Raw genomic sequence first — 27,137 nt, 5'->3', positions numbered from 1 at the left:
TAGTCGTTCGTCTGCTTTTGTAACCATTTGTTGTTTTTAATCAAAGCCCTATTTGCTGTTTGTTTACATCCGCAACATAATTCCCTGTGATGTCATTGGGGCAAAGTTCACGTGGAAACAATTTATGTGACGTCATTGCATATGGGATGTCTCTTCTGCTAGCACTGTCAGTTTGGTGAATTCACAGAGAAAGGGTTACATTGAGTCAGCCCAGCACTGAAGGGCAATGTGTAATCTTCAGCCTTCTTATGCATAACAACATTCCCCTTTGCACGCAGTCTATTCTTGAATATGCCGCTCTTAGGTCAAGTTTGGCAGTCACAGAATTAGCATTCAGGAGTTTGATCTGGGGTACAACCTATAAGGAGGCCCGGGTAAATAAGCCACCAAATGTAGAGGTTTGCCTGATCAAACTCTTGAGCCACAATTCTCCTAAACTTCCTTGGGAACAGAGCACGATTATAAAATGACTTTAGGGCATATCTGCCTCCTCTCTTTTGCAGGACTATGGTCCACCTCACAGGACTGACATCCATCCATGTAATTACAAATCCTTCTCCCCTACTGCATGTCTCCCTTCCTGTGTTTGTTGCAGTGCTTTAAGTGGGCCGGGGCCAGATTTGGCTGGGCCCCGGCTGTCTCCAAAAAGTGGGGCTGAGCGGGGGCACTCCTGGGGGGCCCGGTCCCACCACATCACTGCTGGACACATCCTGCCACGGCCGCAGCCACGATGGGAGATGTGTCCGTCATTGAGTCAGGCAAGCTGAGAGAAGTGTCAGCCATCCACAGCATTGCTGTGGCTGGCTGGCACTTCTGTTAGTCACTGTAACTTCCTCTGTTGACCCCTTGCGCAAGGGGTCATCAGAGGAAGTTACTTTCCTTTTGTTTCCCCTCCCCTGGTCACTGAGGCGTCTTTAACCCTTGGCGAAGCTGGGGAGTGCGTGACATATTTCGAGGTTTATAAAAGATGGCTTGAAAAGTACACAATTAAAGCCATCTTTTATAAAAGCTTTGCCTATGGACAAAGACGCCTTTGTCCGTAGTCAAAGATTTATAAAAGATGGATTGAATTGTGTTTTTCAAGCCGTCTTTTATAAACCTCGAAATATGTTACATATTTCTATTATAAAAGAAGGCTTGAAAAGTGCACAAACCATGGTAAGGCATGCAAACAAATATAGTCTATGTATGTGCGCACCTCACTATGGTTTGTGTACTATGCAAGCCATTGTTTATAAACATAGAAATATGCAACATATTTCTTTATTTATTCCGTGGACAAGGCCAAGCATTATGAAGCTACCATTATGGTGATTTAATGCAATATAAAAGCGTATTAACGTAAAATTAAAGTGATAACATAGATGCCCTCCCACTTTTCCAAATGTAGCTGTCCATCTGCACCGTTGCCAGTCCTTGAATCCTTGTCCTTCCCCTCTCCCGCACCAACCTTCATCCACAGTATGTCAACCCCAAGTACTACAATGCATCATTAATTCCTGGCAAAATGGCGGATTCTGACTTCGTGTTGCCCTGTCCACTTCTATAGGTGGGGGAGGTCAGTCTGCGTTCGGAAAAGGTATTTTGGCTCTTATCCTCCTGAGCTCCTTTTATAATCAGCTATTTTGTCAGGTGTAGCCGTATGACTAGGTGCTAGGGGGTTGGAGGAGGGAAGTGGCCCCCTGCTGAGTCCTGATGGATTGTGGTCTCTACTCTCTAGCCCCTCGCGCCCGCCCGCCCTTCGTCGTGCGCGTGGAACGTCTCATCCCCAGCCGCGGAAGGAGGTACTCAGCAGAGCGAAGTGTACCTGCAAGCTAAACTGAGCTTCTTCCAAGGAAGCATGTCTCCCCATTTTCTTCTCCTCAGATAGCGGCCTTAATCTGACAGGCCCAACTTGATTATGCGTCACGGAGATCACACTCCTGGCCAACGGCCTTCTTCTCCAAAATTATCTTAATTGTGCAGTCGCTCTGCCCGGGAGCGGCTCATGCTGTGCCACCTTCCTGGTATGAACCAAGTTTAACTCGTGCTACCCTCTCAGAGATTCTCCAGCGCGCTCAGATACATTGCATTCACGCAGGGTATATGCAGCACGCTCCCATTGCACACACAGTGCTGGCTGTGTACACTCACAGATGTGCTGCAGATGGGCAACGTTTACGTGCACATTACAGACAAGCTGCATTCACGTATTCCAGTCACAGAACGGAAAGTTCATTATAGACATAAAAAGCAAACAGACTACATGCGCTCATGCTACGTGCACCCTGCACACACACTCTCCCACACACACACGTAGAAGACAAGCTAGCTAAATGCACAGACGACATAGTCCAGCTATGTATACCCACCACAATAACTCTAAAAAGTATACTGCACACATAGTGCATTACAGAGGTGCTAAACGTGCCCATGTTCAAAGAGCACACACACTGCATTCTCAAAAAGGAGCAATACCCACCCTACAAGAATTATGTACATTACAGACAGTGCAAGAATACAATGTACACTTCTGCGCCGTACACATTATCTGAAACTCACATACCGCATGCACATACCATACATTCTAAAAAAGCTGTACACAATCTACCCATGATTCCTATAGAATGCACACAGTGAAGCCTGCCACGTACGCACACAATATGCGCACACATTTTGAACACAAACACACTGGAAGCAGACCACCTGAATATACACATGTAATATACCATAAGTGGGTCTTACATCGCGTGGCATCTGTCACGCAGGCGGCCTTCTCCTGATTTAAATACTCGCCAAACATACGCACACACACTAAATATTCGTCCAGGTGCACTCCTACCACTACTGCAACACACACATACACTCTCACACAAGCACTGTAAACATCCTACATATGTAAACAAGAACATAACAGACCTCCCGGGAGGTTACTGTACAATGTGCAATCTCAAAATGCAAACTCACTACATACCCAGTGCACACAACCTACAATATTACAGAATGGGGCCAAACGGTACAAATATGTTATTAATATTGTCCACCCTACACACTGATATTAAGCTGAGTATGACCTCGGCATACATACAAACTGCAATCATGACCATTTGGAAGCATGCTGCCTTACAGTGCAAGTATACCACAATCCCAACACAAGTGCACTGCATAACCATTACAACACTTCCCCCTTCACCGGTAGATTATATGTACACAGTTCATTACAAAGACAATGCATATGCACTGCAAAGACAGTACAGGCTGTACACTACAGGAATAACACATACATACACACAAACACACACACACACACGCAGTATCCATGTAAATGGCACATCGGATTTGCATTCCAAGTGCAATAGGCATAAAGGCAAACACAGAAGCAGACTTGCTGCAAACACGGATGCACACACTACAAGTAAATTACACAAATTGCAAACAAGCTTGGGAAGTGTGGGAAGCACATTGCTCAGGCTTTGATAACACCTGCTACAACATGTCCCTATGCAAAATACAACCAATAGGAAAACAAGCTCCATCCATAAATATAAGCATACCGCTGACTCACGCGCACCCAGATTCTACAGTAAACACTATGGGCCTGATTCACAGAAACGTTTTATAATGGCGCAAACCCATAGGAAAACCTTCTGTGAATCAGGCCCTGTGTGTCGGCAGTGCAAAGTGACTTTTCAGCAGTGCAAAGTGGCTGTGAACTGTGCAAAATATTCCATGAATCGGGCCCACAGTGACCACATAAAGAAATACATCCAAACGGACTAATGGGAAGCACTCAAACAAAAGCACATTGAACAGACAGTATACACCTTTGAATGTACACAGTGCCTATGAAAGACCAATCTGAGGTGCACTAACACACTACGAAAAAATGTAAAGTGGCGCAACGCAATCCCCCATGAAGCCATATGGCAACCGGATTTAGGAACACTTCAAGCACACTGCAGACGTTCGTATTTGCAGAAATGCAGAATAAGGGTGTATAGGCAGAAAATGAAAATGCTCTACACATGAATTGCTTTCTCTCCACCCATATAGCAAGGGCTCTACGTTGAAGTATTGATGCCAAAACCAACATTTTTTAAAATGTGCACCCCTACATTGTGGGGTGCATATAAAGGCCCCAAACAGAAGTCCCTTGCATATGAATGGCAGGATTTTAAACACAGAAACAAAACGGCCTGGCATTTGTTTTTGTGCATTTGTTTTTGTTTTTCAAATAAAATTAAAGAGCCATGTGGAAAGGGACTACATTTCATTACCAGTGGATAAGGAGCATTTTAATTTACAAAAGAAGGTGGGATCAAAACATGGTAAACAGGATTTTTAAACATTGAAAACAAAAACGGCCTGCACATGTGTGTGGAAATAAAAACAGTTTGAAAGAGTAAAAGTGAAAAAAAATCACTGCTCACAGAAACATTTCAGGAAAACATGATGTGTGGGTTGACAAAGAGCAATGTATATTATGTTTATCCACAAAACTCCAGTGACATTTAAAGAGCCACTCTGTCTTCACAAGAAAATCTCCCCTCCCAGTCTGGATGTCACATCTCTAAAGACCAACCACAATAAACATGTCCTGCTAAAGGAGTCGAAATTCAGTGTTCACCAGACCTGCTAGCTCTGAAAGCATGGACTTCAAGAAAAGTCACCCCTGGCTGGTGCAAGACTAATATATGTGAAAAGGGGGGCACCCACTTCAAAGAGCAAACTTCCAACACAAAGGAGGCTGATAAAGGTTCAGGCTGACCCAGTGAAAACAAATGGCCGGAAGGAGGAGCAGGACCATTTGTCCCACATGAACATTCACAATTTATTTAAAAGGACTGTTATCATTTAGGCCCTTTTCTCAGCCATTATAAGGTGAATGGGTTTCATCTGTGTACCATTTTGTATGTAATTTCCAGGCGATTTTGGAGGTATAAAACTCATCTTCCCGTGACTCTGGGAATTGTAAGGGCCAGTTAAACTAGGTTTCTGGCTGATTTAAACATGTTACAAATGTGAGAATTGGTGAGCGTGTGGAAATTGAAATTAGGCAGATGCTTAATAACTTACAAATTCATAACTTTTGTGCTTTTTTATGGAAACGGCAGAAAGGTGCCACATGGCCATGCTGCATTACACAGATTTGGTGGTCGGCTTATGTAATTCCTCATGATTAGTCGAAACAGAAAATATGTTTAGTCTGGCAGTTGCTAGTAAAATTATGAAGTTGTGCTACATAACTAGTTTTTGCCAAAAAGTTGAAAGGAGAACACAAGATGATGACAAATGGCAAGTGCCATATGTTGCTCCTGACCACTAAACCAATCATGGCTTGGAGGAGGAGAAGAGAGACGGGTAACTGTCCAATCCTAGTGGCAGGGATTATTGCACGGAACTTCCCCAAGGTTGTAAAATTGGTGGTGGAATCGCTGGTATATGAGGAGACTGCAATAGGACAGACACAGGAAAAGGAGAAAGACAGGAACCGACAGACAAGGGACAGACCATTAGGAGGGCTGCTGAAACTTACCATCTGACAGCTGTAAGGAGACACTAGAGGAGATTGCTGAGAGTGCATCTGGGTGGAGCTGTCTATTTCTAAGAAGGCCTCAATCTGTCTGGGTTCTATGGTGGAGAGCGGGAGGTCATCTTTGGGAGTGGAGTGACCAGATCCCTGCCCTATCTTTCCACAGTGTCCTAAGATGGATGCAGCTGGCTTTCCTGATCCTTAAACAGAGACTGGCTATGTAAGTAGAAGTGAGTCCTGGGAAACCATAAGGTGGAGGAGTCTGCTTGCCTTGTATCCCTTTCCTTTATAGTTGGCAGAGGGGCAAAACTGTGTAGATCCTTAGCCTATGTAAAAAAGAAAATATTCATTTAATTAATTCTCCATTTGGCAGAACACTACGGGTGAATTTTGTTAAAATTCGAAATTCACAAAGCTCACTTCCCAGTGTGCACTTAAAACTATAGCCTATACATTCATTGGGTAATCCTTGTTGTCCAGCAGACCCCTGCTTCTTTAAGGAAGGAGTGTCTTTGTTCTTAAATCAGTCCAACCTTTTTATTGAGCTTCCCCAACACAGGCCTTTCAGTAAGGGGGTTCTGAAATCCAAACTTCCCCAAAGCATTCACATTTTTCTGTCTGACCTTCCAACCTAGACCAAAGCAAGTGGGAGTCCGAGAAAAAAAAGTGACAAATCACCCTCTGTTTATTTTAAACCAATAGTGTGGGTGAAATTATAATTGTCATATGTATTTTTACCAATCTTGAAATCCTACTGCTACCCTGTTAAGCCTGCAGAAAAATCAAAATCACACATTACATAAGAGCCTGTGTAATTATTTAGTGAAGTGAAATGTTCAGAAAGTTTATAATTGTGATTGTGTTCTTTTTAAACTCACTTTTGTTATTTAGTTATGCTGAGCGAAGTTGATTGTGTTATGCCATGGATAAAGTGGTTTTTGAGTTTTTCGTGCTAATTTCTAGTACTTTTAATTTAAATAAATACCAATATATTTCTTGTACACTGGCCTGGTTCTTGGCTCATTTTTAGGTCAGGGGAATGTGATCCACAGGGCATGATATGTGTCTGGAATAGAGCTAAAAAAAGAATCTGTTAAACAGCTTGTTGCATAACCACTTAAGTGGGAAGGGAAGGAATTTCCCGTGTTGAGGGTGGCTTCTCAATAAACTGTTACAAATTGGGGGCTCGGGCCGGGATTTACCTTCCCATTCCTGACCCATGACAAGTACATTGTGACAGTCTATTCATTTTGATGCAATAGCTTTAAGGTGAAGGGAAAGTAATTGTTTTTGTTAAAGTGCCGCTAGGACTTAACACCTGAGTTCCAAGGAGGTGTATATGTAAAAGAATAAGAGTGTGTAAGAATTTATTTGAGTGAGGAAATCAAGCAGGAACAGGGTGATTTTGCCCTGAATAAGGAACGTTTTATTAAAGTGCAAAAAGCCCATTTTGAAAATGGCTACTGTACAAATTGCGGAAGCCAGGAAGCATCTCCTAACTAAATTATTTCTCAAAGGAGAATTGGTTGAGGATGATGCAGGAAACTGACAAACCACAATTGTGCGGGAGGTTACATCAGTAAGCAGTGATATATGGCTTGAAGCCAAGATACTGCACAAAGCACTTGAAGCATTGTATATGACCACAACTGCTCGTAATGAACAGATACAAATGGCTCATCTAACTGCTCAGTTATATTTTCATTTGCTGTTAGTAGAAGAGCATTGGCAAAATAGTGAGGCTAGTAGGAGGAATCAGACCTGAGACCTGTCACAGGCCCAGGATCTTGTTCAACAACTCAAAGCTGAGTTAAAAACACTGCAGCAAGAGGGTCAAGAGCGTGAAACCCTGTTTATTGCACTGAAAAAGTCACAAAAAGAGTGAGTAGAAAATCTGAGCGCACTGCAACACAAGCTAAATGACTTAATAGAGTCTTTTTGGAGGACATTATCGCATTCCAATCAGAAATAAAACAATTGAAAACTGAAAATAGTCAAGACATTATCAAAGGGATTGATTCCCAAAATGACTTTGATCAGATACTTCAGCAGGTAAGAGCTCTGACACAACAGAGGACACAGCTGGCTCAAGAAAAAGCCCTCTTGAATCAGGATAACAGCGTCCTTTTACAGAGGATAAATCAGATACAATTGGAGGTAGAATAGGAACAGTCAGGTTCTCAGGAACTAACCAGAATTAGAGAAGAAAGGAATGAGATTGTAGATCAAGTGAGGCAAATAGAAGATGAACTATTAGAGGCAGCAAAATGTAGGTATGAACAAGAGAAAGAGATTAGTCTACTGAAGGAAATGCGTCTTGAATATGCACACAGCATAAAAGGCTCACAGAGGGAAAATGAATCACTTCAGCAGGATGTGCAGGAAACAAAGGATCGGTTGGTAGCTCAGAGCAGGGTGCGTGAGATTAATCAGGCTTTAGTGTCAGAATTAAAAAGCCAGCTCTCTGACTACCCCGGTAACTGAAGGGATTTGCTCAAAAATATGGGAGGACTTAATGAGCTAATAATATTGGAAACAAAGGGGTGGCGTCCTACCACATCTATTTGGTCACTTTACACTAAATATTTTCCTGTAAAGTATCAGTCATTTAACATGCTTTGTTATATGTAGAGCAGAATATCTAAGCTAGCTCTCATATAGGAAGAAGGGGTGAACAAACTATAAAGACAGCACCATAGCTTATTTATTTAGCCAGTGTTTAAAGATGCTGGTTATTAATACAACATTATATTAACATTACAATAACTGTGTTTTCCTAATATTCAAATGTTATAAAAAAACATAAACAAAATCAATAAAGTGGTAAATAATCCCAAACAAAGATGCAAATATATACAAACACTTGCTAAGCAGTTTTAAAAACCGTGTGAACAATAGTGGTTGTCCTCAATAGGCAGCATGAGGGATCTTAAGGTTTTAGAAGGAACAACCAACAAAATTATATGCAAAACAGTCCAAATCGCAAAACCATTTTTTCTGGCATAAATCACTTAGAAATTGGCTGCTGAAGAAGCAGCCAATTTCTAAGTGATTTATGCCAGAAAAAAAGGTTTTGCGATTTGGACTGTTTTGCATATAATTTTGTTGGTTGTTCCTTCTAAAACCTTAAGATCCCTCATGCTGTCTACTGAGGACAACCACTATTGTTCACACTGTTTTTAAAACTGCTTAGCACGTGTTTGTATATATTTGCATATTTATGTGTGACTATTTACCACTTTATTGATTTTGTTTATGTTTTTTATAACATTTGAATATTAGGAAAACACAGTTATTGTAATGTTAATACAATGTTGTATTAATAACCAGCATCTTTAAACACTGGCTAAATAAATAAGCTATAGTGCTGTCTTTATAGTTTGTTCACCCCTTCTTCCTACATGAGAGCTAGCTGAGATATTCTGCTCTACATATAACAAAGCATGTTAAATGACTGATACTTTATAGGAACATATTTAGTGTAAAGTGACCAAATAGATGTGGTAGGACGCCATCCCTTTGTTTCCAAGCTCTCTGACTACCAACAGCAAATAAAGATAGACACAAGTTTGAGAGCCTCACAAACGAAATAAAAAATTATAAACAGAACCTGAGGCACTCTGACCAATCAGGATATAAAACAAGGCCCACTGATCAAGGTGAGGCTCTCTTGCCAAGAGGGGCCTCATGCCAGTAATTTACAACCTCTTTTGCACAAATAGGAATCAACCTCATGCATGCCACTTATCAAGAGCAGGGGGACATGAGGCCGTTAGACTTACCCAGGCCAAACCCAACTGATCAATAAGGCCAGTCCCTTTCTGATATTGGTGAGTATTCATCTGTACCACACAGAAAGGAAAGTGGCCGGACCAGTGTGTCCTGGGAAGTAAGGAATAATACAGTAAGTATTTCAGACCATGAAAACTAGTATGAGGAGAACGTCAGGGAGTTAGATTGGCTGAAGATGAGATTACAAAGAGACCACCTTGCCCACTTCACTGAAGGAGAAAATCTTGACCCTCATCCTAGGAAGGGCATTGTAAAAATCTCCATGTATTCAGGGGAAGCGGGGAATTCCCCAGACTCCCTGGTAAGAGGGATGAGAAAACTGGGTTCTATCCTGTGCCTGAAAGGAACTCCAGGGAGAGTGACCCCAAGAGTTCACTTTGGTCCAGGCGAGAGGAGTCCAGACCCCGTGATTCTGGGAGATATTCTCAATCTCATAGAGATAGGGAGCACCTAGAAGACCGGGAAGGGAGTACCACTAGCGGCTCTGAGGCAGAATTTGAATGGACTCAGGTGCATAGGAATGAAAAGACAGCGAAGCAGAGCAAGGGTTTTGTGAAAGACACATAAAGAAAAATCAAGGCCATAAAGAGCTTCGTGACCCCATACCACAAGAATGCCAAGTATTCGGTATGGGAGCACCTAGAAATTTTTGAGCCGATGAGGACACAATTCCAGATTAGAATGATGTGAATTGTATAACATTTGCTAAATGGATGTTCTCACGTGAGTACTCCAGTTTCTTTGCAGGACTGGAGGACCAGGAACATTATAAATTGTACACTTATGAGGCGGCCATACTGAAACATTTTTCCACCCATAGAAACCCACAAGAGGCCCAGAAGGCTGCATATAACTTGCAGTGTGGGAACATCATTCACCTAGGGAGTTTGTGTAGGAGTTAAAGCAGGCATTTGCTGAGACTTCCCAGCGGGTGAACACAAATAGTAGGGAGTTCATAAGTACATAGTTCCATTCTCTCCCTAAATACATAATGACTCAGTTGGTGCATGACTTTCATGAGCATAGGACCCTGGGTTGGGTGATTGTACAGGCCACCAGGATTAATGAAGTCCAAAAGCCTGTGAGTAAAAATACTGTCAAAATCTCCAAACCATCTAACACCCCTGCTGCTGCAAAGGTGGCGGAGGTAAAAACAACCCCTGCATTGGATCTGGAGATGGGGAGGCTAAAAGTAACACTCCTGCCAACAAGGAAAATGGAAAGCAGAAGGGACCCCCCAACCCAGCCCAATCGAATGGTAGCCAGGCAGGGGCCCAGAACAATGGTCCCTCTGACCCTGCCACCTATATAAATCCTAGGTACAAAGGTACTAAACCAATCCTGGGGTATGTATGCACTCTCCAGCCCAAGGGGGGACTAACCAGGTAAGTATTGTCCCAGGAAACCTCCCTCCAAACTTCCCTCAGAAGAGAAGTTTCACTCCACCTGCCAATCTGAACTTTTTTCCCAGATATCCCCCAAACCAGAACTTCCAAAACAAACCTCCTCTCTCTTCCCGGTTCCAGGACAATAGATCCCTGAACCCGGGAGAAGGGAGATTCAAGATAGAAAATTATGGGGGAAATTTCCATTACCCGAACTACTCTGGGAGAAGGGACAGTTACCCCTTTCAGAAGCAGCAGAGGTATGCATTGAGACCTCCCTACCAGCCAGACAAGGTCTTGCTACTGGAGCGACAGGTCCAGCAACTGAGCAATGATCTGGGGTGCATGCTGAGGGCTCAATCCAACTCTCAACATAACCCTGCTTCCCAGAATTCCCCAACACCCAGGTCTGATGCCTCAGGGGAGAAATGACAGGAGGATACCTCTGACAAACCACAGGTTCCTAAGGAGGGGGCCTGGACAGAGGAGAAATACCAAGCCCTTGAGGAAGCTTCCTTTCTCACCCAAACAGCACCCCTAAAAACCTCTCAGCCTGAAAGAGTCTCTTCTACCCCCAAAATGTTAGAACCCAAAGAAGAAAGGGTAAGTAAGAGAGGCCAAAGAAGAACCCACTTTGTGGAGGAACCCCGGATAAACCCCTATGAAAGAGAAGAATCCCTGGAGGATTCAGGTAAGCAGACCTTCTCTTTAAAAAACTGGGGGATCCTTCGCAAATAAAAATGGGTTCCAAAAGACCCTCAGTGGGACAAGATAAGTATGGAGACCGACCCAGTACCAGAAACTTTTCAACCCCAAACATGTGAGCCACATAGAAGTGAAACGGAGGGGATGTAATTTCTCCAAACAGGTTCTGAGAACTGTTGCTGGGTAACGGGAACAGCCAAGGAGCTGGGGGAAAGGAGGATTCCCCAACCACTCCCATTGCAAGTTGCAAAGTTTTTTTTACAGATTCCTGAACTCTGACACAGAAAATTGCCCAAGATCACAGAGTGTTGGAATTCAATATTAAGAAAAGGACCATCTTTGCTGTCAAATAACTCATTTTTTTTTTCACCTTGGAGGAGAAAGGAGGCCTTTTTTATGCACCGGTTAAGGTGCAAGGTCAGTGTGAATTATCAGCTCTGGTGGATACTGGATCCCAATTCACCCCCCTGTCAAAAAGGGCCTTTGACCAACTAAACTCAGGACGGGGAGAGGGCCACCAAATTCCACTGCCAACACTTCTCGGACAACTCCAACATTTTGACGGGAATGATATTTCTGTCGGAGGGGCTGCGGATCTAGAAATAAAAGTTGAAGGGCACCGGCTGAAACATCTGGTAATCTTTGTGACTCCAGAAGACACACCTTGTTTACTTGGGAATTATCTCCTGAGGAGGTTATCACCTCTGATTGCTTGTGTAAACAAAGTCCCCTGGACTCAGACTAACCGCCCTCTCAAATTAAAAATGAGTACCAGTTATGTTAGCCTAAATGGAACCTGTCACATAATTGATCAACACTATGAGAATGCAGAGTTCCATTTAAATACCCAAGTCCCAAACATTACTGTCATCTCTGTAGGAGAACAACTGGGGATGGGAACCGTTCTCCATTCTTAAAAATCAACCTACCTCCCAGTAGTTTTAAGTGGAAATCCACACTGGAAGGCAACACCCTAAAATGTTACACCATTCCAAAATCAGAAGAAACCTTGAGTCACGTGAAACCAGACAAGGAAGAATCCGCTCAAAGTCTGACGGACAGTCAGAAAAAGGGCAAGCAGTTGTTTTTCCCATTCAGTTAAATGAGGGGGAGGAACCGGTGCTCACCAGAGTATGCCTGAATAATGGAAAGAGCTTCATCAGTGAAGAATTATTCAGGAAACTCCCAAAAGATCAGACAATTACCACATTTCAATTGATTTACAAATGGGAAGTAGGTCCGGAAACAACAAATTCCAAAAATCTCCTGCCTAGCAGGTATATGCTAAAAATGTCCATTGGCAACAAAAGCATATACCATAATTGTTGGGTCGTGAGAGATGTCCTTTCCGCCTTTTATCTGGGAAGTGACATTCTCAACCGATTAATTTGGACCTAATTAATAATAATGCCTGGTCCTGACTAGGGAGTAACCCCATGGGCTTTGACAACATTGAAAATGAATTCTGGTCAACTCAATTGCTACCTTCTGCAGTTGAAGATCAAGTGCGAGAGGAGGTTACCATCCCAGGACAGGTGCGACAATTTACTCTTCCCCTCTAAATTTAGCGAGGACAGAACCTTAAACATAAGGACGCAGATATAAATCTAATTTCCCATCTCCATCAACAAGGTTTATATTTAAATCCGACCCCTCTAGTAGACCTAGAACACAACACAATTCGAATTTTGGTGGATAACAATGACCCTCGAAGTATCACTTTGGGTGCAGACACCTTTATTGGAATGGCGGTTGATGCCCAATATTATTCTATTTATTTACGTAATTAAATCATGGTACCAATCCCAAACGACTATTTCGACATCAGCGACGGTATTCCTCCAGAAAAGATTTGTATTAGGCATGGGAGGAATTTCCTGGTGTACTCTTACTCCCCCTACAGGGAGGAAGAGTTGACTTGTGACATTAGGAGGGAGGAGGTAGTGTTCTGAGTCAAGGACCACTACCTTCAATCCCATGTCCAGGTCGACACCATCAAAAGTGATCTCTCCACCCAACTGGAGGTTACGGCTGAAATTGCCAAGTCTGAGGTCTTTCCAGGTTTCAAGCAGATGGTCGAGGAAAGGATCAATCTTGCTAATGCCTGTGAGAACGAGGAGCAAAGCCAAAAGCTAAAACAGGTCTTCCTGGAATGCCAAGATATCTTTTCAGTAGACTCATATGACTGTGGATGCACATCCATTCATTCAACCACCATTCCCACGGACGCTGAATCGGCTCCCGTATTTGTGAAACAATACTGGGTACCTCTCACATCCGTGGAGTCGCTCATGGAGATTATTAAGAATTTACAATCCTGTGGGATAATTCATCTGATCCACAGTACCTTCAACAGCGCGGTACTGGGGATCCTCAAACCAAACGGCCAATGGAGACTATGTGCAGACCTGAGGGAGTAAAACAAACGTGTCCACGTGTCCAGATGGCCCCTTCCCTACATCGATCAGGGACTGGCCCAGATCCAAGGGTCAAAGGTGTACACCGCCATTGACCTGACCAACAGTTACTGGACATTGCCAGTGAGTAGGAAAGACCAGTACAAATGTGCCTTTACATTTGGGGGCAGCAGAACACATGGACCAGAATCCCCCTTGGATACATAAACTCCAGCAATGAGTTCAACATCTTCCTACACAACGCCATGCCTGACTTTGGCGAAAGGGGAAACCTGGCCTGAGCGGATGATGTTTTGATCAAGAGCTCAACTGTGGAGGAACATATAGCAGAAATCTGCTATGTTCCAATCCAAGTGGAAGAAGGCTGGAGCAAAACTGTCCTTTCAGAAGGCACAGTGGTATAAAACCCGAGTGAACTTTTTAGGGCACAAGATCACACTTGAGGGTCTTGATCCCCAGACGAAGAAGGTGGAAGCCTTATTAAAATTAAAAAAAAACCTTTTACTCTGCGATAATTAAGAAGCCTTCTTGGACTTACTAATTATTGTCAAAAGTTCATTGAAGACTACGCAGAAGTCACTTGACCCTTAGTACATTTATTAAAGGCTGGAGTCCAGTGGGTGTGGGGTCCAGAACAATCAGAGGCACTAAAACTGAAAAGAAGCCTTTTCCAGGCTCCCTGTTTGCTGTATCCCATAAGGAACAAGTAGTTCTTCTTGGAGACGGGTGTTCTCAGATAATTGCCTAACAGAGGTATTGTACCAAAAGCATGACAAGATCTACAATGTCATCTCATACATGAGCAAGGCTTTGTCCTCTGTGGAGGAAAAATGCAATGACTGTGAGAAGGCACTCATGGCAACCGTGTGGGCGTTGAAAAATTACCACCCATTAATACAGGGGGAGCAAATCATTGTCGATATCCCTCACCAACCCTTGCAGTATCTACAAAGTGAAAGAATCAAGATGGCTTATTGGTAAGGAGAGCCCTATCTGGCTGTGACCAGTATGTGGTACCTACCTGATTTCGAAGCCTGATGTTGAACCACACCCATGACGCGCCCACTGCTGGTCATAGGGAGTTTCATATGACATTGGAAATCGTGCATGAGTTTGCCTACTGGACACACATGGGCCATGACCTCGGCACTTACCGAAAGGGGTGTCTTGTGTGTGCTCAATTCCAACCCAGTTCACTCACACACAGAGCACCCCTACAAAAAAGGGGAATGACACTGCCTTGGTCAGATTTGCAAGTCGACTTCATCAGGCCAGTGATTTGCTCTTCTAGAGGAAACAAGTACATGTTGACTGTGACATGCTAGTATAGAAAAATAAGTGAGTGTAAGAAAGGAGAGCGATTAAGAGCGAATAAGAGAGTGAAAGAAATCTATGAAAGAGTAGAGTGGAGGGTGGAGAGTACAGTGGTGGGAGGAGAAGAGAAGAGAAGAGAAGAGAAGAGAAGAGAAGAGAAGAGAAGAGAAGAGAAGAGAAGAGAAGAGAAGAGAAGAGAAGAGAAGAGAAGAGAAGAGGAGAGGAGAGGAGAGGAGAGGAGATGGAATGGTAGGTTGGAGGAAGGAAGCTAGGGTGGAGATGAATAGAGCAGAGTGAGGGAGGAAATGCAAGTAGAAGGCCGAAGGGAGAGTAGAGCAGAGTTGAGTGAACAAGGGGAAAGTAGAGTGGAGAAAGAAAAGCAGAGAGAGAGTAGACACTTGAGGAACAAAGGAGAGAGAGCAGTCAGATGATCGCAGTGAGTGAGACAGAACAGGCAAGTGAGAATAGGATCAAGAGTAGAACCAAAGGCATTGTAAGATCGGGGAAAGGCCAGAAAGGGAGCTACAGAGGGAGAGGCTGAACCTGGGTGTTTAATATGTGCCAGTTAAACACTGCATTCCTATTTTCTGAATCCTGGGGAAAGTGGAAGGCCAGAGACCCTAGGAAATCCCTAGATATTGAAAGCCCTCACCAAAGCTAGCACCTTAGACAGTAGAAGTTACCCATCCCTAGCATCCAACCTCTAGTACAGGGACACCCCATGGAGATGAGAGAGGGTCAGCCATTAGTGTGCCACAATTCATTTCGCTGCCAAAATATCTTAATGTTACTGATTATTGACCAAATTGACAATAAACACCCTTGTACTCATCCTTGGTCTTTGGGAATGTTTGCGGCCATCTGTGACAAAGTATGTGCTCTGAAGTCACCAGATTGTACATTCAAGAAAATATGCTAACATTGTTACCATTTACCCAATCACTTAGGTACTTTAATGCGAAGTGGAAAAATACTTGAAAAGTCTGATTACCCATCTTTGCGAATTCTCTAAAACAGTGTTTTTCTGGGGCTTTTGAAAAGTTCCTTAAACCTCGCCACTCGCATTTGAGATTAAATCGACCTATCCCAAGGGTTTAGCTGGATGAAAGCATTCTTCAAATCATCCATTACCTGTGCCAGTAGGCAAATAATCATGGCTGCCCTCCAACAGTAATTCATGTGTCCCTTGGAGCTGTGAGACTAGTTCTATTCCCTTAAACCAGTCAACACTATTATTCCCCCTCTTTAAGTGTTGAACTAGATCTTTGGGGTTCTGGAGCCTTGCCTCGGGTCCCCTGGATCTTGCTACTAACCTCTGCAATGCTGGTGACACTACATACATATCACTTGGCCGAAAACTGTAACACATGCAGCTTCCACCACTCCCCTAGGACTACAAGATATTTATGTTGCTCTAAAACGAACATCCTTTCATCTAAAATAAACTATCTAGGTTAGAATTCAGTGGCTTAGGGATCAGCTCCTGGCCTAGCTGTGGCTCAGGATCTATGTGAGGTTATGCTACCTGCCCTATGGGAAAAGTGGTGGATAAGCAGCCTTATTCACTATCCACACTAGTATCTCCCTTTAACAGGTCCTTGCTAGATCCTTCTTTACCTTCTAATTTCCCTCTGATTTCTCTGATTCCTTTGATTTCTAAGCTTCTCGAGCATCCGGTATATGCTGGAGCCTCTGCTCATCTAAATTGCTACTTGTTCCTATCTTTATATCAGTCTGGCTTCCATCCCTTTCATTCTACACATATGGCATTACTGCACATCTCAAACTCTCTTCTTACTGCCAACTCTGCTAAACAATAGATGTTTCTGCCGATGTTGATACTATCCATCATTCTATTATTCTCTCTAGCCTCTCAGTCAGTCTGGCAGGTTCTGTTGACACATTGTTCTGTTCTCGTAACACAAGTTGCACTTATTCTGTTTCCTGGACTGTATATCCTCTGCAGTCGTCCCCCCTTCCTTGCTCCTTTCCTTTTTTTCTTCTTATACAATCCAACTTTCTTCTATTATTTCCTCCATCAATCTCTCACATCACATCTATGATGATGCCTCCAAAACCTATTTTCTTTTAAATATTTTTCAGAGTCCCTTAATTGTACTCTTTCTACTTTCATTAAGGCCATTCAGTCTTGGATGTCTGGCAATTTACTCCACCTCATTTTTTTGAAAATAGAGGGTCCCTTTCTTCCTGCCTCTACTATTCCTCCTCTTCTAACTCCACAGGGGATTTATTTTCCTCTCTCTCAGCCCTCTCCTGCCACTTCTGATAGAAATCTTGGAGTTATCTTTGATGCTGCCCTCTTCTTCATCCATATATCTGTTCCTGCTCGCTCTTGCCACTTTCACTTGTATAACGTAAATAAAGCCCATCCATGTTTTTCTATTCGTGCTTCTGAACTCCTCATATCTTTATTAGCATTTTCTTCTTCTGTCTATTGATCTGCTCCTCTTGTTGATCGCCCCCATACATTGTATGTACATTTCTTCAGTTTGGTTGCTCTTCTGTTTATCCCTGGTGGCTCTCTGCTCCCTGTCTTAACCTCTCTTTGCTGGCTCTCTTTTGAACGTCACCTGATAGTTCCTTATGTGTGCACTATTTTCTAGTGTCACCATGGACTGTCTCCCTTGTACCTTTAATTTTTGGATCTCTTGTTAGTCTCCCAGTGGTACCCTTAGATCAGAATCTCAGTTTATTTTGGTAGTCCCTGCCCGCCCATTTGCCCAATCCCGATTTAATTCTCTCTCTCTTTTAGCCCCTAAACACTGGAATAAACCTCGACCTTCTATTACGTCTTTCTTCATTATCTCAATTTCTATTCAATTTAAAAGATTATCTTTTATCTCTGCCTCCTTCTTAATTTGATGACGTAATTTACTATTTCGCCTTAGTTTTGCCATTCTCTCAATGTTCAGCGCTGTAGCAAAAGTGCTATATAAGCCAAATAAAACACAAATACACATAAAATACAATCGATCTATAAAAATCCAGTCTTTACTGAAAACACAAACAACGATTAAAAACACACCTCGACACCCAACTATACTATGCACAACAAGGGGACCGGTCCACTTCTGGCTGTCACTCAGGCATAACCCGTTTTCAACCTTGACCTAACGGAGGGTGTTATTAGGAGACGATCTCTCTCTAGGGTCCCATGACTATCCTATCTCCATCGCTCTCCATCATAAGTGCACTGCACGGAATTGCTCATGCAGTCGAACTTGATTCCCGACAGTGATAAGAGGAAGGATAGAACCTTGCATATGAAAAGGTGTCAAAACGTAAGAGAAGATTGCGAGCTAGGGAAAGAGACACATATAGCACATTACATTGTGGACTCTTATGGGTTCATAGAGAATTGCTTATTATGGATTCCAGAAGCCTCAGCTGAGAGATTGCTTACACATTGTAGACTGGAGGTTGTTCCCATTGCCAGAACCTTGTTCCTGTGACAACACTCCAACGATATCAATATGCTCATTTTGTCCAAATGCGGAGGAGTCAGTGATGCATATGTGTGGCATTGCCCCAGATATGACACAGTTTGTCCAAGAAAGCTGACACCACTGCTGAGGGCTCTGGGGTTTCAATTAATCCTCTAAGGATTTCTTCATCTGGAAATAATTCCAGATCAAGCAGTGGCCGAAGCATTCGAATGTTTCTTTAAACCTGTATTGCTGATACAATGCAAAGAAAACAGCAATACATTGACAGCACATCTGTTATGGTACATGTTAGTTTTGAGGTGTAAAGTGCTCTTTGTTATAGCATTTTACTGTTAAGCACAACATATTTTCTTAACTTGCAAATGTGTCTTTTGTTTTATCTGAATTAACATGATGTAGGACTGACTGATTGAAAACCACCACCCCGTCTATCAGCTCCAGGCCAGAGAAAACCCACAGGAAAAGCAGGCTTGATACAGATATACAAATATGGAGGGTGAAGGCAAGTAAGCAAATTATATAAAATTGGAAAATACAGCAACAATTTAAAAAATTGATTTAAATAAGGTTGGGGAATGAGAGTGAGGTTCGAAACAGCCCATAGAACCAGGGGTAAACCTGGGGTTCTAGGTGATTAGGATGCCTAGAAATGACACTCACCCACATGATCTCTAACATACTTCCTTGTAGAAGCCCCAGTTGTATTGAGTAGGCCTTCAAGGTGCTGCCTACAGGTACACATCGTAATTCACATTGGGGGAATTAGATGGTTTGGTCCTGAAGTCTCAAAATTGGTAAGTTGCCTAAAGATGCCTGATCATAGCATGAACTGCTTTGAACCATTTAATTTGGTTCATTTTTCAGGCAGCTTAACCTGCACAAAGCTCAGAAGACGGTCTGGCCATGAAACTGTTTCACATCTCTTTTGTGGAAAAAGGCTCAAAGTCTTTTCTTCGTATGCTGCGCAGCATAAAGTCAGAGAGTTAATTCCTCTTGACTTTAGAGTGCTGAGGGACTCCTAAAGAAAACTAAACAGAACTGGAGTTCTTTTTTTGCAACTTCTTCCATAGACTAGTACTGTGGCAACTCTAGACATATTGGCTCCCTCTGGGTGTCTAGGTCTCCTGATCTCTTCGTTTCCAGTTGCAGACAGGTTCCTAAGGGCTCCAGGCATCGTAACCCTTTATGGGATCCAGAGACGTTAAAGGGAAGGTCTCTGTACCTGCTTGCATCGAGTGCCTTCTCCCCTATAGCGGTGACCTGTTAACATCTCCAACAAATAACAAATAGAGTCGGGATGTCTACTCCATTTACAGCTGGATTTGGGCAGGGGATTTGTGTAGCTATCAAAGCTTGCTGCTAAGATCCAGTGGGGATCCTTCCCGAGAGCAGTATCCACACACTTTTTCAACAATACATAGAGTGCCTTCCTCCCCAAGGAGAAGTTGTGAGGCAGAGCTAATCATGTAAGGAGAATCTAAAATAGATTCCCAGCTTCCTGCCAAGATCTAATGGACGCAACCCAGTAGAGGTGTGTCTACCCTCTTGTTCAGAAATCCCAAGATGGCCTACTTTCCAGTGAAAATTTGGAAGAGCAAAGCATGTAGGGAGAATCCCAAATGATGTAAAGTAACTTTGCTGAGTAGGATCGCTCCTGCTGCCTTAGCTCTGACCCTGTCCTGACACTCTGAGACCCAAGGGATTCTGCCTGCAATTATCTTCCCTTGTCCACATCACCTGCTACTGAAGAGGCTTTTAGGGTTTATTATTGGTTCACCCCCAGTCTTTACAAGTCTTCCCCATCACATGCCCTTGAGGTGCAAATCTGTCCCTTGGAGATTACAACAGACTCCCTTACATGGGCCGAGGGCATCCAGTATTGTAATTGTAATTGTTTATTTATACAGTGCTTATACACCAGTGGAGTGCTTCAAAACGCATCAAGGCAGGAGGGGAACAAGGGAATACGGTAATCATTCTTAGGCCTTGAAGTTTCTGAATTAATCTAAATAGAAAATCTATCCTACTAGGCATTTCTCCTAATGTAAGTGCATGAAGTGTTAAGTTTTGACAAAGCTAGGGGGGGTACAGAAGAAGAAAAAGAAGGGGGGCAGGACAGACGAATATTACTAGTCCTAGTACATTTAGGTCATGCATGCGTACTGACGGAGGCGTGAGGAAGAGAGGTGTGGGGGGCGGGTTGGGCACAAACGCACCCAGTCCAACAAGGCCCTGGATTAAGTGCAGAAAGGTTGCCACACTCATGGAGCGTAAACTGAAGGTACAGTAAGGCTGAACATAGTGCAGTGGCCCAGAGGCAAGTGCAAAGACTGGGGGGGGGGCCTGAGTCATGTAAGGCTCTGAGGTGAATGGGGCAACCAGTCAGCAAAAACTGAACAGGGTTAGGGAGGAGAAGGAGGAAGAGGGTGGTGCGAAAAACGAACATAGGTAAGCAGGGGAGAGGGAGAGAGAAGGAGGAATAGAAGAGGAAGGTCTTGAGCAGTTTCCAGAACTTAGGAGAGAAGCAGGGAGGCTGTTCCAGAGGGAGGCACCAGCAAGCAATAAAGATATACCCCCAAATCTCTGCTTGTAAAAGCGGCTCCAAAGAGAGTTGGAGGAGGATGAGCGGAGGACTCTAGAGGGAGAGTATTTAGGAAGGAAGTGTTGTAGATAGTGTGGGCCCTGACCCCAGAAAGCCTTGTGGATCATGCAGAGGATCTTGAACTTGATCCTTGCAGCCACGGGGAGTGAGTGGAGACATTTCAGTGCAAGAGAGATGCGGTCCCTGGGTCTTGCGTTTCTTCTCTGGAAGAGTTGTAGAGGATGGGGAGTAGAAGTAGGAAGATTGAGAAAGAGGCTATTGCAATGGTCCAGTCTAGAGAAAACCAGGGCTCTCGAGGTGGTGAGCCTCTGAGGGAAAGTGAGAAAAGGTAGAATACCTCTGAGGAGGTGCAGTTGGCAGTGGGACTTTTTGAAGGTGTCTGAGATGTGAGAAGAGAAGGAGAGAGTGGAGTCGAAGATGACCCCAAGATATTTTTTGCCTCATTGGTAGGTGAGGGTACAGGGCCAAGGGAGGCCAGCCAGTGTGAAAGTGGGAAAGCGGGAGTAGGGGTGAGGATGAGGATGATCTCTGTCTTACTGGCATTCAGGCATAGATTGTTAGCAGCACACCAGGACTGAATTGCAGATAGACAGTCTGGGATGAGCGAGGAGGAGGAGGCTGAGGGTAGCCTGAAAGAGAGCTGCATGTCATCCACATAAACTGAAAGTTAGACGTAAAAGTAGAGATCCTGTGAGCCAAGGGAGCCATGTAGATATTGAAGAACCGGAGGACAGGTTAGATCCCTGGGTGACACCACAAGAGAGAGTGATAGCAGAGAGAAAGGACCCAAGTTCCACCTGGGAGGGTCGGTAAGAGGGAAAGGAGGTGAGCCATGCCAGGGCCTGATCTGTGATTCCCAGGGTATCACGAAGATGGGTGATCGGGATGTTGTAGTTAACCGTATTGAAAGCAGAAGAGAGGTCAAGGAGAATAATGACAGAGGAAGAGTTAGAGTCAAGATTTGAGAGCAAGTCTTCACAGGTGTTCAGAAGAGCAGTTCATGTGCCCCTGGATTCTCTAAAACCAGACTGATGGTCATGGAGCAACAGATTCAGTGTAAGTTGGGGAATAGCCAACTTCTCCAAGAGTTTTCCCAAGAAAGGGGTGATGGAATATCAATACTGAAGTCCTGAAAAGAGATTGATTTCCTAGCAAATGTTCCTTTCATCTTGAGAAACAGAGTTTGAGGCAATTTTAATAACTTTTTTTCTGAAATAAGTCATTCACTATAATTTCAATTTTATCATACAACATTCTCCTTCTGCAGAACGGTGCATTAAGTTTAGTTTTGCCATCCATTTTCTTAGGGCAACACAAAAATATACGATTGAACATACCCGCAGATTTTAACATTGGGCCTTATGAATTGAAATAAAACCCCATCAGAGCCAGAAAATTTTATGACATAGCCGACTTCCCTAAATTATATAATAACTAGCAGTATCACCCCACATTGCCCGTGTCTGTAGCTGACATGCATATGGGGGTCTGCTATAGCCCTGTGTATGTTTTATTGTATCATAACTTTCAATTTGTGAAAAATCGCAAAGTCGGCAATCTCAAAAAATCACCTATACTGATAGCACGGGGCCGGACCCCGCTCTACCCTATGGAGGGCGAATCGCTGGGGTTGGTCAGGTTTCACTATCATCAGTACATCCCAGACTGGTATGCTGACCTCAGCCAAAATATCAGCCTATCAACTGTCGTGGGGCTGGAGCCAACAATCGCAAAATCTGCAAAATCTCCCGAAATCACCTATACTGATAGCACAGGGCCGGACCCTGCCATGTGCAGGGCGAATGGGTGGGATTGGTCAAATTTCAGTATTGCCAGTACAACCTAGACTGGTATGCCGACCTTGAGGCAAAACTTAAGCCCACCAACTGTTATGGGGCTGAAGCCAACCCTGAATATACAATCACACTTTCACAAATATATATAAAGATTTCTCCAGCCTTTATCCCTTAGTATAGTTAGTATAAGAGGCGTCAATAGACATCTGCCTAGTGTCAGTCCTTCTCTCTAGTGCCTCTTAAAAGAAAACAACATAAAAAACAGCTATGCAGTTTCTCATGCGAACATTTAAAGCTGCATTCAAACCTTTGATTCTGAAATGTGGTAATTTCAAGGTTTGGCTTCTGATGTGTCTTTTGCCATCTCAACGTAACACATTCAGTTAGTCCAATAAAAGGTACCAAAACTTGTATTTTGAGTGACTGTACACAGAGGAAAAATATATGTATCAACATCATCTATAAAGGGATTATGTTACTCACACAGCAAAAGGTCCGCTCATCTGTAACCACTGATACCATTGTTCAATTCTAAGCTTACGTAGGAATTGTGTTATGCAGAGCCCACTTTCTTGCAGGAAAACCGCCTACACTTTGTGTTAAAAAGACCCACAAGAGTACACCATCAGCACATGCCATTCTGTCTCAGACATAATTTAGAACCATGTTTTTGCCCACTCAATTTTAGTTAGAAACGCTATGTCATTGTCATATCATTTCGGCCTTGCCATAACACAATCAGGCCCTCATTAGGAGTTTGCTGGTATCCCGCTGGTAATTCCAGCGGGATATCGGGTGGCAGGGACAGTAAGTGGACTTTGCTGGTATTGCCGGGATATAATAGGTGACAGAGAGCTGGTAAATTCCCTTTCCTATAGGCCTCCATGGGGATGGCATTTACTGAATCACCCTCAGTGGCATTCTGGGGCCCGTGATTCTGCCCGTGATTCAGGCAATCTGCCGGTAGTGGCCTGATCTACCGGCAGGTCAGGCCTGCCGGGAGATCTGTGGCCTCCACGGGCAGACTTGTGCTTTTCCGGTCTAGGAAAAATTCTGGTGCCCGAAATACCAGCATTTCTTCTGGACTGGCAAAGTTGTATAGAGGCCCTTAGAATAGTCACCAATTATTTCCGACAAGAAAAGAAAAAAGATTACGAATGCCATATTTCATACATTTCAATAACAAAGTACAATGTGCAGTGTCTAAATATAGAGATGCTATGTATGTACTATTGTATTTTACAGATCTCAGATCAATAATCCCAAAATGGATGCCACTTCATCAAGACCAGGGATGCAAGCCATGAACCCTATACCTGATGTATGGACTGTACAGTAAACAAACACCGTTGTCTCAAAAGTAGGATTTTGCAGCCTATGACCTTCCGAATGCTTTAGACATCAACTCCCATGGTCCCTCACCATTGACCATGTTAACCAGCACTGATGGGAACTAGAGTAAAAACACCTGGAGCTTGCATATCCCTGATTAGCGTAGTGACAACAAAACCTCTGTCCAATGCTGGGGTTTTATTATTTCAGCAGTTTTGACCTTTCTGAAAATGCACCGTGCTCATCTTGTCTTTCAAGGCAGGAGCCGCTGTATATCCCAGAGCAGAGCTAGCTTGCTATAATTACTGACTTAGTGGTTTTCCACTTTTAAAGCTGCATTTGATGCTCACACTATACATAGTAGTAAGGAACTGTTAGGGGAAAGGCCTTAATTTAGAAATGGTCAATTTCTAACGTCACATTGCACATGCATGCAAATGTTTTGCTGCGCCCCACCTCTAACTTCATCCATGACCACAAATGCTGTCTATGAGCAGCAACCAAATGCCCATTACGGAGTTGATGAGCAACCACAGCAACTTCAATGTCTTTGGGGGCAGGGTGCCTATCACTTTCATGAAAAACCAGTAAGTGAAGTTGCTGGCCTGATAGCAGCTGACGCCAGAGTGGAGGGGACAATCCATGGTGCCTGGACCGCAATTTCCCACTTACTAGTGTCCCTTTCAAAGGACATTACTAAGTTGATGCCAGAGGAGCAGCTTAAACTCAGGTATCAGAGGCAATGCACCTTTTCACATTGGACCCAGTTGCTGTCTGGTGTGAATATCTGACGGGGGAGGGGGCATTGAGTGAGAGGAGGTCATCTAGCTCTGAACAGCACTTTTGAACAAGGTGATAAATTAAGTTCATCGAGAAGTGTATAGTGCATTAGCTTGTTTCTGTTTGTGTTGTGCGCTATATTCAAATATGACCCATGTAATCAATATGTACTGGAAAACAGGATGCGACAGAAACTCTAAAAAGAAAAAATTATGAAGTAGCAACAATATACGCTGCACACAATCGCTGGTGTTATTATGATGCAGTTTATTAGAAACTTTTCATAAATACATTATGCCCAGTCATCTCCTTAATTCATACGCAACGTCTTCAAGACATTGAATCTAATCCATTATTAGTCCAAAGAGAACCCTTATTTCCTCCATCGAGTTATGGGTTAGTTTACTCCCCTCTACTTCCCATAGGACACTTGATGATAAAAGGCCTAGAAAATTTCTGGATGCTTCAATAGTTGTTAATCTTATATAGGCCTATCTTGCAAGTTGGGGGCTCTCTAGCATATCTCCTTTACTGGTTTGAGAAGTCACTCCATTCAGGTCTTTTTTCCGGCTCTTCTTTTATCAGTCTAGTTTTAAGATTTCTTTGAGAAACTTTGTCACTGCGAATGTCAGGGAGTTCTGTTCTCCTATCAGGAACATGTTCCGCCGTTCTTGATGTGTTAGAGTCGCCAAAGTACATCTGTTAACTTCCTTATATTTGGCTCTTATTGAGTCCAGGGAGGGGCATTCCAGTATCAAGTGTCTGCTTGATTCTATCTCATTCTTGTTTTCACAGAACCTGCAGTGCACTTCTTTCTGGTAAATGTGTCTTCTTATTGCCAGGATCTCTCTTGTTAGTAGTATATTTAATCGGAGTCTCATAAATGTATCTCTTACTTTCGGCCCTGGGAATTTTCTCAGGTAGACTGGTAGTTGGTTGATCGCCTGACTTTCGTACCTGAGATCCAGAGCCATTTTATTGTTCTCTCTTTTCCATTGCGTATAGATCCAGTCCTGCAAGCATATTTTCCTTTTTGCTCCATCTGGTTTGTTTTTTTATCATCTCTTCAGTTATGGCAAGCTCTTTCAACCATGTTGTGCATTTTACACACCATTCCCCCAATACTCCCTTTTCACAGTTTGATCTCTCTTGTGTTTTCTCCAGTATCTTAAACGGTAGGGCTGTTTCCTTCAGAGTGCATTTGCAGAAAAGGCTCAAGGTTTCCCACAGTACCGGTGGCTGCAGTGATCGGGGCGCAAGCTCATATCTAATAAGGTAGATTGGCAGAGTTGGTGATGGGCATAATATTTGTCACCAAAATAAAGCCTCCAGTATCTTACAGATCTCCCATGTAAACGATAGTATGCCCTCTGCTCCATATTTTAAAATGGGGGTCATCTTCTGTTTGTAGCAGATTATAAGAGGTATCAACATTAACTTCCCTTATTTTCTATGACGACAGCTCACTTGTATTGATAGGCTCTATTATCTAATATCTTATTGATGGTATTTGTTCCAGGCTGTTATTAGCCATGTACCATTTGAATGTATTCTTTTTCCTCAGATTCGTCAGCGACCATCCAAAGCTCACTAATTTTGTTTTTTATGCATGTATTTGATGGGAGGTATCTTTCATATAGACTTCCAATGCTGCTAATCTCCTTTGTAGGCCGATGGGTGTGCGGTCTTGTATAACTAGGTCGTCCGCATATATAACCCATGGTATCTGCTGGTTGATAATCCTTGGGGGGAAGGGATTAACATCTCTTTGGTTCTTATTTATACCCGCTGTAAATAGGCTGTACGGAGCCAGAGACATAGGGCATCCCTGTTTTAACCCACAGAAAGTTTTTATATTCTTTGTTAATGTTCCTTGCTGAGATAGTCTTTCTTAAATTGATGTATTTTTATATAGAGAAGCATTGCAATTACCAGATCTGTGGGGCACTTCCAGTCAATTAGCTTTTGCATAATAGTTCTATATCTATGCTTTCAAAGGGCCGTTTTAGGTTAATAATGGCAGCATAAACTTTAG

Source organism: Ambystoma mexicanum, chromosome 10 (genome assembly GCF_040938575.1).
Source record: "Ambystoma mexicanum isolate Mex_15411 chromosome 10, UKY_AmexF1_1, whole genome shotgun sequence".
NCBI lineage: Eukaryota > Metazoa > Chordata > Amphibia > Caudata > Ambystomatidae > Ambystoma > Ambystoma mexicanum.
The sequence above is the reverse complement of the archived record's forward strand: the minus strand, read 5'-3'. Positions refer to the sequence as shown.